Source organism: Budorcas taxicolor, chromosome 7 (genome assembly GCF_023091745.1).
Source record: "Budorcas taxicolor isolate Tak-1 chromosome 7, Takin1.1, whole genome shotgun sequence".
Lineage (NCBI taxonomy): Eukaryota > Metazoa > Chordata > Mammalia > Artiodactyla > Bovidae > Budorcas > Budorcas taxicolor.
The window spans coordinates 71,412,118-71,423,244 of record NC_068916.1 but is presented as its reverse complement, the minus strand read 5'-3'; positions in this window follow the sequence as shown (position 1 = coordinate 71,423,244).

The following is an 11,127-nucleotide window of genomic DNA, read 5'->3' as shown; positions in this document are numbered from 1 at the left end:
TTCTTAATCTACACCAAACAACGGTGTCTAATTACAGTGTCTTTTCTTTTTTATTTAATTTTTATTTTTTTAAAATTTTTATTTTTACTTTATTTTACTTTACAATACTGTATTGGTATTTTTTTTTTTTAACAGTCTGCATAATTGTCTTGTTTAGGTCTCCACGCACAGCCTTAGAAGGAAAGCTGGAGCAGACACGGCCATAAAGAAACAGGGTCAACAAATCTTTGCCAGGAAGAAACTGCAGGGTTATCCTCCAGGGTTAAACTTCGTTAGCCCTTTGTATAAAACAAAATCCTCTTATAGACAGGTAGCAAGTTCTTGGGAACAGAAAAGAGACTTAATAAAACACAACTCACCAAACAACTGATTGTGGCCCATGTATGGGAAAGGGGTCAGGGAGGCACCTCAAGGCTCTGGGGCCCAGTCGGCCAGGATTTAGACAGAGCTTGCTGCATAATAGGCCTAAAGCTGCAGAAACTGATGGCTGGGTTCATTCAGCAGAAGCCAGCAATACCTCTCTCTCCAGTAGTCCAGCTTATCCACTTCAAAGGAAATTGTTTCCTATTAGGGAGGGGGAGGTGATGGGGGAGGGGGGTTCTAAGTTCCCTGTCCTGTTTCCAATGGCCTTGACCGTCTCTCCCTCAGTGCATAGGCTCTGCCATATCCAGGGTCCATGCCCTTGCGGTTACTAAGGTACCAATTTCTGGGGATTTTTCTGACTCTCTCCCACTTCCCCAGGCTAGCATGCTCACCTGTAGAAACACAAATTTCCAGGGCCTTCAACTCTGTGGATACACAAAACGAAGAATTTGACCTGCCAGGGGTACTCCTTGCCCCTGGCACAATGACTGGTTCACAGAGGGCACTCAAATAAATGATAACTATAACAATTACCATAATATCTAAGATACATTAAGTGCTTATTATGTGCCACTTGGCTAAACGAAATATTGTACTTAAAATTCACAGCAAAGCTGTGAGGTAGGTTCTATCATGTCATTTTATAGATGGGAAAAAGTTCAAGTGACTTGACGAAGGCCACACAGTCAGCAAGTTAAGGAACTGGGATTTCAACCTAATCATTCTGATTCTTGAACCCAGGTGCCCTACAGCCCAGTTGCTCAGGCTGAGTGAATTAACCAAGTTTCACCAAAGCCAGCAAACTAAAGAGCCCCACCTGGCCTACACCCTCTCCAGCTCGAGCCAGAGCAGTCCTCTCCTCTTCAAACTATTCCTGGTTTCACTGGAGGAAGTGAGCCCTTTGGACAAGGGTAGAAACAGCTCACACCCACCACGTCAGCCAGATTTTCCTAAGATACTAGAAAAAATCATCCCCATGAGAGGGGTTCTTGGACAAGCTTCATAGCAAACATGGTTTTACAAAAGCTGCTGTTACAAAAGGGAAAAAAAGCCCTCTGGGTGACAAAGTCACATGAATGAGTGGACGACAAGTCTTTCATCCAGCCCTCTCTGAACTGCAAGATGATACTGTGTTTCAACAGTAAATAACACAGGGTTCCCAAAGACACCAAGTGAACAAATCAAGCAAATCCTCAGTCTTCTCCTCATCCCAGATTTCTCTTTTCCCACTGGCATTATCATCTTACTTAGAAAATCCTTTCTGGGCCCTTCTGCTCTACAGAGCAAGATTGTCACTTAAAAGCCTGTTCACTAAGTGGAATTGCTCTTCTGTGGCTGCAAATAAAAACCATAGGCAGCTCGGATAAGTTTATCATGGGAGCTGATTAATTAGCAGTTACAGAGCCCTGAAAATAGAATTTCATTTCATTAACACAGATATGTAACTTCGGAGTGAACACTGTTATGATTTAAACACATTTGCTCCATAGTGGGGAAGCTATGGAGGTAGCAGAAAAATGGGAAGTCTGTGTGTTTATTCGAAGTGTGAGAAAAGATGAAGGGTTTTTTAATAATGGCATCAATAATAGCTAACACTGAGCTAGGATCTGTCCCACCCATGTCTGTTCTGAGTGTTTATGTGTATCTGCCTGATTGGGCCTCAGGACCATCCTAGGAGACAAACACCATTATTGCTTGCATTTTACACAGGACAAAATAGAGGCCCACGGCTACTGAATGGTGGAGCCAGGGTTAACAGTCAGGCAGGTAGAACCAGACCAGTGGTTCTCAATTGGAATGACAGTGGGCATGGACGTTGGCCTCCAGGAGTACGTGCAGTGTCTGCACATAATTTGGATTGTCATGAGTAGTCTGGGCTGCTAAAGGCATCTGGTAGACAGAGACCAGGGATGCTGCTAAGCATCCTACAATGCACAGGACAGTCCCCAAAGAATTTTATCAGTCCCAAAATATCGATGGTACTTGGGAGGAGAAATCCTACTCCAGAGCCTCATCCATGTGTCGTAGGGCTATGCTCAGGAAACAGGGCTTCCTATACAAGAGGCAGGTCTGCAATAGTGACCCCTTCCCTATGTACTAGGGAGGTACACGTGCTCCTTCCTGGCCAGTCACCTCGGCAGCAGCAACACCCATACTCAAGGCTAATGCTACCATCCTTGCCTGAGGTCTGGGTTTAGTTGCCCCACAGCCTGTAGTATCTTCCTGGACCAGGGATTGAACCCATGTCCCTGCACTGCAAGGTAGACTCTTATCCACTGGATCACCAAGTAAGGTCTGGATGTGACCTCTTGAAAGCCTGTGAGATTTCAGATTCCCTATCAAGAGCTATGAACTCTCTAGAAATAATATTAATTAAACATATGCCGTGTGGGGCAGAAATAGCCAAAGCATCAGTAGAATGAAAGTAAGATTCTAAAGAGACATCTGTGTATATGTGGGAATTTAGAGCCACATGAAAATATCCTTTCAAAAAGCAGCTGAGTGAGGTTTACCAGAATGCTCTATACTCTCTATGCAACTTGTCTATACAGCCAAAACTACCCTAAAGTTAAAAGTTTATTTAAAAAAAAAATAAACAGCAGAGGGGAAAACTGGTTATCTATAGAGGAAAATATTAACATCAGATCTAACACTTTATGAAAATATGCTTCAACTGGATGAAAAAGTTAACTGCAAATAAATAATGTGATAACAATTTAAACTATAAAAGTTTCATAAGTAAATATAAGAATAAATCTTTAAAGCCTTCACTTGAGAAAGGCCTTTCTAAACAAGGCACATGGACTTCTTTGGTGATCCAGTGGTTAAGAATCTACCTTGCAGTGCAGGGACATGGGTTCAATCCCTGGTCCAGGAAGATACTACATGCTATGGGGCAACTAAACCCATGCATGTACCACGACTACTGAGCCTGCACTCTAGAACCCCCACTCAACAAGGGAGGCTACCACCAGGAGAAGCACATGCACCGCAATGAAGAGTAGCCCTGGCTCGCCCCAACTAGAGAAAGCCCGCACACAGCAATGAAGACCCAGCACAGCCATAAATAAATGAACTTTTTTTTTTAAGGCAACTAAACCAGCAAGGGAAAGACTGGCAGGTTTGAGACCACCTAGGTGGCCAAACACTTGCACACTGAAAACAGAAGGAGTATCAGTTCAGTTGAGAAGGAAATCAGAATTGCTTTTACAGCTTTCCTCTGGGAGAAATTTCACAGCCAAAGCTCTGAATCTCCGATTACAGAAGTCAAAGCGAAAGGGGCTGGGGCGGACTCCTGCTGGCATTCCTCTCTAACGAGCTTTAGATTTAGAAGGGAAATTCTCTTTCCTGGTGTCTCCGGGCTGGAGGAAGTCTCTGGCAAGCAGATGGAGTGTTAGTGAAGCATAGGTGCAACCCTAGAGCCTAAGTCTCAGCTCTGAGAGCACAAGGGGCTCTTCCCTTGCTATTTTAATATCCAAGTTGATCTGGGTGGCAGTTCCTCGAGCAGTGGGAGCAGAGGTCACAACTATTACAGGCCAGGCAACCTCTGGTCCCTGCACACGAGGCCCCTGGCCAGAAGGGTGGCACTGCCTACACCTCCCTGTGCCTCAGGAGACAAAGCTGAGATAACTTTTCAGCTACACACCCCAAACTCTGGTTTTAGTTTCCCCTGTGATCTGTGCAGCTTTATGGCTACAGTTCCAAGAAATACTACAAATTCAGGATGGTCATTTTTTCAGTATGACCTATATCGCCAGTAAGAAATATATCCAAATAGTCATGATCTTAAAAGATACAAATTTCTGGCGGAGTAAAGGACCTAAGAAAAATCTGTATAAAGAGATAGGGAAACTCTCTGCCACTCTTTGATAGTATAATCATCCATTTGCATTTTCTCCATATCTTTTTTTTAAAGAATCAAAGACATTTTCCAAGAGAAATAACAACAAATATCATGCAAAACTCTGTATCACAGCCAATCTGGACTGGAAAAAAAATCAGAGGATCTGAGTTGGAGTCATTCCTGGGCAGTGGGGCCCTGGGTAGGATGTTTGAACTCTGTGTCTCAGTGAGAAAAATGGATATAATTCATTCATTCAAATATTTAATAAGCTCCCATTATGTGCCAATTCTACTGTCTTTACTAATCTTACAGATAAGGAGAATTACATGAAAGGACTCATGAAAATGTTTTGCAAATTGTAAAAATACTTCCTTCAGTCATTGTTAACATAAAAAGAATGTCTTGTTGTTGTTACTGTTATTATTAAGATTGAAGCCAGGACCAAAATAAGGAACTTTTGCCAGATTGTATTCAGAACAACCAGAGAGAGGAATCACCATTTGAATTTTTTAAAGTGCTCTTAAGAACCACACCCAAGCCTATAAAATGCTGATGGAGAAAAAAAAAAAGCATTGGCTACAGATTTATCCCAAAGAAGGTAGGACTCCACCAAGTTTCTACAGGGTCCTTTGAAAAAAATGGGATGATAGGAATTCAGAGATTAGAGGATGACCAAGAAATACCACAGACCTTCAAGTCAGCACTGCACTCCATCCTATGCCTGGGCCTGGTGAGGTCCTGAAGAAAAGACTCCAACTCCACGCAGCCCACGTGCTACCAATCCAAGCAACTCCAAACTATCTGAACAAACCCCAAAGTCAAGGTTTCTCCTTTCTTCTCCCTCTGTGAACTCCACCATGAAGAGTGTGCTTATCTGTTCTGAGAAGTGCAATGCCTAAGGACAGCAAGGTGATTTTTATTAAACAAAGGAAGAGAAATCTTCTATTCAAAAACCCATAGTTTACAACACAGGGGCAAATGTCAGCAGTGCAGGGCAATCAGAAGAGTTTGGGGCAAAACCAAGGGGAATTCTGGGCAGGCAAGTGAAATAATGGACACTGATTGCAAAAGTCCCAAAAGACAAGCAAATGCGATCATACAGTAATTAAGCCTTCAGGAAAGAAAAGCTACACTATTTGCCCCCATTAAAGTCAGGTTCAGCATGTAAAAATTAAAAAAAAGAAAACTATTACAGACTGAATAAGATCCAACATTATGTAACAACCTAAATGGGAAAAGAATCTGAAAAAGAGTGGATACATGTATGCGTATAACTGAATCACTATGCCATACACCTGAAACTAACCTGACTTTGTTACTTAACCATACACTTCAGTATAAAATTAAAAGATTTAAAAAATTAAAAAAAGATTGTATGAGATCAAAAATAGGAACAAAACTGACAAAATGGTCATAATTCCTCACTGGGTAGCCCCCAAGTTACACCATATGTACTGTGCAATATTTCCATGCTATTTTCACTAAAAAAAAAAAAAAGAAAAGCTTATGACTTGCTAAATAGAGGCTACAGTCTACAATTCCAGGGTTTAGAGCATATTATTTTATCATCCCTATAGATTCTACACTATTTCCAGGCCCCATCCCACCTCACCCTGAAAATAACAAAAGGTTAAAAATATTTTCCTTGTGAAACTGGAGCCACATCTTAACTAAAGCGCTGGAAATCTCTCCAAGCCCCTGACATTTTTGTATTTATAGACCATGACAGAAGTCTCACCTACTTTAACTCATAGTGTCATTTAATATGCCTTAAACATCTTGATTATATCTTTAATGTGCCATTTACTCTGCAATAACCCACTGTACAAAAGCCAGCTGCCTTTCAGACAGAAGATAAGTACATAATAAATCAGCTTGCAATCATTCTTTTTTCCAGCTCATACTCACAGCGAGCTCCTAAAATTTCATCTTACTTTATCTTTCCAATTCAGCGGCCGTCCTCGCCCTCCTCATTCTGCTACTCGCTTCTGTGAGTCCAGCCCACCCGCCCTTTGGCCCAGCTCCTGGCCCAGGTGTTACCACTCCACTCGGCTCTGCTGCCGCCGTCCAGGGAAGGATGAGGGCTGTCAAGAGTCTTGGAGCAAGAGCATCTTTCTAGAGAAAGGCTCTTGCTCGCAGGGGTAGAAGAAGGCACGCAGGGGCCTATTTGCATATGCTTTTATTCCATTTCCACACCCTGCACGCTAACGCTCTCTGGAAAGTCCCTTCTCGAATCCCTCCTCGGCGCAGAGAGGGGGGAAGAGGCTGGGCCGGAATGGAAGGTTCCAGCCTGGCGGGGTCAGCCTCTCCCCGGGGAATAGCCTCAACCTGCCTCCCGCTGCCCGCTGGGTCTGGACCCTCGGGTGGGGGCCTGGAACCCTCTCCCTGCGCGCGATGCGAGCCGACGACGGCCCGGGCCTGCGCGCTCCGGGGAGTTCTGAGCGCGATGCTCTTGCTCTGCTCCAGCCTCCCCCGAGGAAGTTCTGGTCAGGCGCTCGGTCCCGGGCTTCCTGTCTGTACTCTCCGCAGCCCCGCGGGGAAATCCCGAGAGATTTATCCGCTGCCCAACGAGCCTGTCGGCTTTTCAAGTATGTGCAGGTTGAGTTTCGGTCCAAACCTCAATTTAACGTTAACCATAAATAAGTAAATAAATAACATATGTGCAAGGCATTCGTTTTAAAAAGAAAGAAGAAAGCAAAGAGAAGCAGCCTTTGGGGTCAGGATCGGGCAGAAAGCTCCTCTCCTTGCTGCAGATATACAAGGCCTGGATCGGTTTGAACAAATGGATGCTTTGAAATGTAAACTGGCTGCTTGAAGAGAGCGCTGATCTAGCAGGCAGTAGACCCAGGAATGTTCTTCCTAGTACTGTTCTCTGAAACGTGGATGTACAAAGCGGTTTCACCCAGCTAATAGCAATAATCGCTCCATTTTAATTGATTCTTACTATGCACTGGGCATCCTACTCAAATGTTTCACAGGCAAGATCGTTCCTAATCCCACAGCATCCTGGCAGGGAGCCAGTAAAATGAACCCCATCGTACTGATAAGGGAATTTTATCTCCCAGGCTAGGGCAACTTCCCCAAAGTCACACAATTAGTAACTCCTGCCAGGAGTACTCTATCCTTTTCCCAAGCTGGAAAAGCCTTCCTAAACCTTTGGAATATGCCATTGTAAATGAAGATTCCCAGACGAAATAACTACCCTTCCCTACACTGGGAATTTACCCATGGACAGAAAGGAGCCAATTTAAAGCTATTTACTTCCAAGTAGAGTTAGTCATTTCCCTGACCTCCCCAAGGTGTTCACTGCTCACTTGCTGGGCTCCCAAAAGCTTTGTTTGAACTTCTATTATAGGTAACTTTTTAAAAAGCAAGTATTTATTGAGTGCTCATTACACACCAGGCACTGTACATACATACATACGATTCTTATTCAATTCTCCCAACCATGCCAAAAAGTAGATCCTATTATCCCCAGATTATAAATGAGGAAACTGAGGCTCAGAGAGGTTATAAACTTGCCCAAGGTCACATAGACAGAAATGAGCAGAGCCAGGGTTTGAACTGAGGTTCACTCTCCTCAGAGCTCTGACACTCAGGTGCTGCATAACTTAAGGGAGCCAACATCAAAACTGTGCTTCTGTGAGATTCTCTGAAAAAGGAGTTCCTTGGGAGTAGGGGCCTGATGCCTGTCATCTGAGTCAGCTCTGAGCTGAATTTTAGGCATTATTTGGCATTTTTATTAAACGCTGGATGGATGAGAGGGAGGAAGGATAGAGTGATCAAAAGACTTAAGGATGTTCTTAACCCATCTCACACTGAAGTAAGCAGTAAGTGATCTATTTGTGAAGCCCCATCTCACACTGAAGTAAGCAGTAAGTGATCTATTTGTGAAGCCCCATCTCACACTGAAGTAAGCAGTAAGTGATCTATTTGTGAAGCCCCATCTCACACTGAAGTAAGCAGTAAGTGATCTATTTGTGAAGCCCCATCTCACACTGAAGTAAGCAGTAAGTGATCTATTTGTGAAGCTTTTATAAAAGGTTAAGAGCTGCATCATGTCAATCAGTGACAATCTTGTTTAAAGAACCATTTAGGCCCATTAACTGGAGCTTAATGCAAATGGATAAACAGAAGAAACCCAGGCCTGGCTGGTTTCCGCTAAGTTCATTACCCTGTTCCAGTCAGTTAACTTGACTTCTGGGTCTGCATTCTTTAAGTCTCCATTGGTATGGTTTTCTAGAAACCAAGACGTGCATGGACAGAGCCAGGATTTAAATACTATATGCCACCAGCTGGGTCTTCCCTGGTGGTTGGGTGGTAAAGAATCCACCTGCAAATACGGGAGACACAGGTTCAATCCCTAGGTCAGGAAGATCCCCTAGAGAAGGAACAGGCAACCCACTCTAGTATTCTTGCCTGGGAAATCCCATGCAGAGGAGCCTGGCTGGCTATAGTCTATAGGGTTGCAGAGAGTCTGACATGACTTAGCTACTAAAACAGCATGCCACCAGCTGTGTGTACCTCACATACAAACCCTAAATTTGAGCCAGGTTTTTATGGATAATATAAGAATTTAGCCTTTTATAATCAAAATTCATATCATTTTTATTTTATCTTGTGGGAGGGGTGACCTTAAATACCATTTATGGAATTTATATGCCAGGCAAAGTTCCAGGCACTTTAGCTACATTCTCATTTAATGCACATAAATTAGATGTTACCATCCCCATCCTACAGATGAGAATTTACAGATGACTGAGACTCAGAGAGGTTTCATCACTTCCCAGAGTTACAGACCCAGGAGGGTGATGCTGGGAGGAGAGGAATTTTTGAGTGAGTATGAATCTTGCTGGGTGACAAGAACACTGCCTTTCCTGATTTGGAGCCCCAGTCTAACTAAAAGCTGTGCCATTCTTTCCAGGTGCTCACAAACACAAAAATTAATAGGATTACTGGGCTGGAGCTATTTTCTACCCAGCTACTTGGGAGGCAAAGGGTACAATATCAATATGAAAAAATTTGATCGCTGCATTGTTTTAAATCCAAGCAGGGCCATGTTTCCTTTTGAATAATTCACTCACCCATCCCCCACTTTCTAAATATTACATATAAGGCAGCCCTTGATTTTTCACAGTACTGTGTTAACTAAAACTACTGTTGGGTTAAAGTTCATAAATTCATACAATGTTCTGAGGAGGCAACATTATGCTGAGGAGGCATTTAATAGTTATTAACATTGACTTCGGAGAAGGCGATGGCACCCCACTCCAGTACTGTTGCCTGGAAAACCCCATGGATGGAGGAGCCTGGTAGGCTGCAGTCCATGGGGTCCCAAAGAGTCGGACATGACTGAGCGACTTCACTTTCACTTTTCACTTTCATGCATTGGAGAAGGAAATGGCAACCACTCCAATGTTCTTGCATGGAGAATCCCAGGGACAGGGGAGTCTGGTGGGCTGCCGTCTATGGGGTAGCACAGAGTCGGACACAACTGAAGTGACTTAGCAGCAGCAGCAGCAACATTGGTTTTGTAGGATTTTTTCTGAATTTTGGAGCCAGTGAGTTCTTCCCCCACGAGCCTTGGAAAAGCACAGATAGTGTCCAGAGACTCTGATATGTTACCTGGGTCCATGTTTAAGAGATAGCTTTGCTCCATGATTCATGATACACTTACAGGAAGCCTGAGAACCTTGCCACTCTCCACCTTAAATATCACAGTGTGGGTTCAGGGGTACAAAAAGGTCAGACTGGAAAGATGACCTCAAATGTGCCCCTGCCTGCTTTGGGGACATCTCTACCTAAGTAAGTTCTTTGGCCCCCAGACACTGTGATTTGGTACTAGGAAACTGTGGCATAGGTGGCTATGAAAAATACCCCCAAGTGTCATGATGATGCTTGTGTTTCCAGCCCACTAGGTTGCTGAGATGTTTGGGGTTCTTGAACCCAGGAAATCCCCAAATAAGACAGGCTCTGTAGCGGTGAGGGTTAGAGCTGGTGCCTCAAACAGCTTATAGTTCAGCTGGAGCCCAGAATGAGGATTCAATTCATCCTCCTCTCTGCAGGCCCAAGGGAGGATTAGCTATGCCTGGTGGACTGCCTCTATCCAAAGGAAAACCCCATGTCACCAAGCGCCCTTCTGCTCGGGTGCCACCTACAGAGCCTGTGAGCAGCAGCAGGCCTCCACTCTGCCACATCCCAGCTTCCCCTCCCTCTGCCGTATCACAGGACTGTCCAGCACGCATGCTTGGCCCAATGTTTTTAACTTTTCATTTGTGCACAGCTGGTCTCTCCAACTTGACACCCTTCAAGACAACAAGGAGTAGTACAAACAGCCAGATGTTAAACTCCAGCTGAGAAAAACTAAGCTTATTGATTTCTAATATAATTGGGAATAACTCCTATCTCACAAAGTATGTTAAAGCTTAAATTTTTTTAAAAAAGCAGTGAAGTGCCAAATACAATACATAATCCTTGGCAGGTCCTGAAAATGACAGAGTAAAAAGATCACCTATTAAATAACTTTGTATTTCTTGAGTGGCCTTTCCCCAGGCTGGACCTCCAGAGAGGCAGTGCCCAGTGAAGAGATGATACTACACTGTGACAGAAACAGGCAGGAAAGTAACAAGGATGCCAGCCGTGTTCCTGCACTCTGAGAGGCCACTCCTGAACCCGAAAGCCACGCCCCGTCAAGGTGGGAACAACATAGTGGGCCTGAACGAGTGAAAGAGCATCCACACCCCTGGACGTGGAGGACTGAATAAAGCTGTCTTAACATCAAAACACTGGCAGCAAGTCTGTCAAAAATAGTGTAAAATAGATAGCTAGTGGGAAGCTGCTATATAACACAGGGAGCCCAGCCCAGCGTTCTGTGAGGACCCAGAGGGGAGGGATGGAGGAATAGGAGGGAGGCTCCAGAG